Raw genomic sequence first — 3432 nt, 5'->3', positions numbered from 1 at the left:
AAGGTGGCCTGGTCTGATGAATCAAGCTCTTTTACATCATGTGGACAGCTGGGTGCATGTGCATCATTAACCCGGGAAAGAGATGGCAGGAATTACTATGGGAAGAAGGCAAGCCGACGGAGGCAGTGTGGCATTCATGTGGATGTAACTTCGACGTGCACCACCTACCTAAACATCGTAGACAAATCGTCATGGCACTGGTGCTCCCTGATGGCAGTGGCCACTTTCAGCAGGATAATGCACCCTGCCACACTGCAAAAATTCTTCAGGAATGGTTTGAGGAACATGACAAAGAATTCAAGGTGTTGCCTTGGCCTCCAAATTCCCCAGATCTCAATCCGATCGAGCATCTGTGGGATGTGCTGCGAAAACAAGTCTGATCCATGGAGGACAGGACTTAAAGGATCTGCTGCTAACGTCTTGGTGCCAGATACCAGAGGACACCTTCAGAGGTCTTTTGGAGTCCATGCATCGATGGGCACAAGGGAGACCTACACAGTATTAGGCAGGTTGTTTTAATGTTATGGCTGGTGTGTGTGTGTGCGTGTGCGTGCATGTATATATATATATATTTATATATATATGTGTGTGTGTGTGTGTATATGTATGCTTTAAGCTATTAAGCTATTTACATGTTCACAATGGTAATGTAATTGTTGACCATGGTGATCATCTTAGTTTAGTGTCTTATTTGCTAATCAGCACTAAACACAAAATACAGCTGAGGCTGATGGGATTGACATTGTGACCTGATGATGGCACATGATGAAAAGTCAGGGGATCACTAAAGTTAGTAGGATTCATCCTCTGGGTTCCATGAATACCTGAACAAAATTCAAGGCAATCCATACAATGGTTGTCGAGATAACTGACATTGCCACCCCTAGCTACATCACTAGTGTGGCTACTTACCTGTCAGGTTCATGTCATATGGGACAGATAATGGAATTGAGATGTTGTCATCTAAATAAACATGTGATGTGTAGTCAGTGTGCAGGTGTTATTCTCTTCATGGATGCTGTTTTCTAATAGCCTGACATGTACATGTGATGTGCATATAATTAAGAGTCCTCAAACACATTGTGCATTGACATTATATCCATTAAATTTGAGTTTAATTACCCTGAACATCAGACTTTGGCATACACGAGGCATCCATATTTGTTGGTTTGGTTTTTCAAGCACCTCTGTATTATCATGTGCCAAGTCAGAGAAATGGGAACTCTAAGAAAAAGTGTTTCCCTGTTGTAATTATGACTCATATTTACAAGTTTGAAACTAGTCACAGAAACTCCAATATGACATGAACTGACAAGGTACTTATTAAATTGAAGCAAAAATTTAAATGCCTTTAAACGGTACTGCTCATTGATTTGCATTGCACAATGGCCATTAAAGGATACAGTAGATATGGTGTAACAAAATCTGACTGATGACAATTGATCTCATATTTCACCCCAACCCAGTTTAAAGCAATAAGGCAATGCACATGGCTAGAGAGGAGGATATCCATTGGGTGTAAAGATATAAGAAAGAAAATAAAAACCAGCACAAACAAGCAAAAAAAGACAATTGAACCAGTAGTGTTCAACTCTAAAAGAGACATCACACATGTTGAGTTAATCCTTCACAGCTTGATAATGCTCTATAATGCTCTAATCCACACAGTGAAAACTAAGCTGATGTGATGCAGGAGTGGGACATGCATTTAGACACTAATTTAAGGAATGGGTTCACAATTTTTCAGGTTTGTCTTAAAACAACAGTCAGGATCTCAAATGAACATTGAAACATGTTTTTCTTGCTGTAATCATTCCTCCTGTTCATACTGACCATTAGAAGATCTCTTCATAGTGCACTTACAATGGAAGTGATGGGGGACACAATCCACAGTCCTCCCTCTGTACAAAAATGTTTGTCCACAGTCAATTTGTGCAAAAATGTAGTTCAAAGTTTATCTGTAGCTTCAGTGTCCAAATGAGTCAAATCAAGTAGATATCTTTCAATGTTACAGTCTTTTTAGTGCCAAAGTCCCTCTTTTTGTTACTTTACTTCCTATGCTGCTCAACACGGAAACACAAAGAGGGAATTTGATGCTAAAAATGTGGGTAAATGTGTCAGATATCCACTTGATATGACTAACTCAGACTGCTGAAGCCTCATATAAGCTTCACATCTACTTTTAAATGCATTTTTGCATTAAATGACTGTGTGGACACACTGTGGATTTTGGCTCCATCACTTCCATTGAAAGCACATTTGAAGGATCTTTTAATATCCAGTATGAACAGGAGGAATGATTACAGCGAGGAAAACCTCTTTCACTGTTCATACGGACACCTGACTGTTGTTTTAAATCACACTTGAAAAATTCCGAACCTGTCCTTTAATGTGAACTAATTCAAGAATGCAAGATGAGGAATATTATCGTCCTTGTTTAGGGTTTTTTTGTTTGTTTGTTTGTTTGTTTTCTGTTTTTTTGTCAGTGAATGGTAGTATTAGGTAATATTTTTTATTTAGTGTAATTTGTGTTTAATCACATCACACAGCAAACCTGGTGCCAGCTAAAAAAAGTGGTTCAGATCATCTGGATAAACTATCCGATGGTCTGACTCTTTGTTGTGTCCAGGTCTGTAGCCAGGACTTTAGAAATACTGAGGTCATGAATACGAATTACACCTCTTGAAGCCCACCCACTTAATCATTTTTTTCTCCACCCAAAATCTGTTCAATTACATTTTATGTTCATTTGATCTGCCATCATCATGATGGTCAAACTGCTATTTTGTCATTTTTAAAGATATTGACTTAAGAATATCAGTCAATTTTAAAAACCATCTATGTGTAAATGGTCTGTAATTGCAGAACACAAACTTTTCCTCTGGTCAGTCAAGTCCAAAATAAGCAGAAAACAACACTGAGGACATGACCTCAGTGGTAGCTACGGCTCTGGCAGCAGCCATGTTGTCATATTCACAATGTTTATATTACAGATAAAAACAGATAAAATAAGAGCCAAGTTGTAAAAAAACAAACAACAGAATTATCCTTAAAATGAGCAATTACCCTTTTGTATGTAATCACACAGGCTGGACAGACACACTGAAGCTAACGAGGCCTTGCAGAGGGCTTTAAGGGGACCTGCAGTAACAGCCACAATGTGGAGTGAATTATACTCCGCTACATTTCAAGGATACAGCTGTGTAGTGTGAAATGAATGCTGTGCAAACATCGGCCATTTCTGGACATATTAGCTGAAACCCAAGCAATCTGCTATGTTAGCAAATGGTAAGTGTCTCTGTATGGAATAACAGGAAATTCCTCACTAGGTTTGTGTTTACCCTATGGTAATGGAGAGGAGGAAATGAAAAGCCTATTGGCTTTTAACTGGGAATGTGGGTCAGAGAGAATTGGAGGATAAACGTTGGTTTG

The sequence above is a fragment of the Thunnus maccoyii genome, chromosome 7 (genome assembly GCF_910596095.1).
Source record: "Thunnus maccoyii chromosome 7, fThuMac1.1, whole genome shotgun sequence".
In the NCBI taxonomy this organism is placed as follows: domain Eukaryota; kingdom Metazoa; phylum Chordata; class Actinopteri; order Scombriformes; family Scombridae; genus Thunnus; species Thunnus maccoyii.
The sequence above is the reverse complement of the archived record's forward strand: the minus strand, read 5'-3'. Positions refer to the sequence as shown.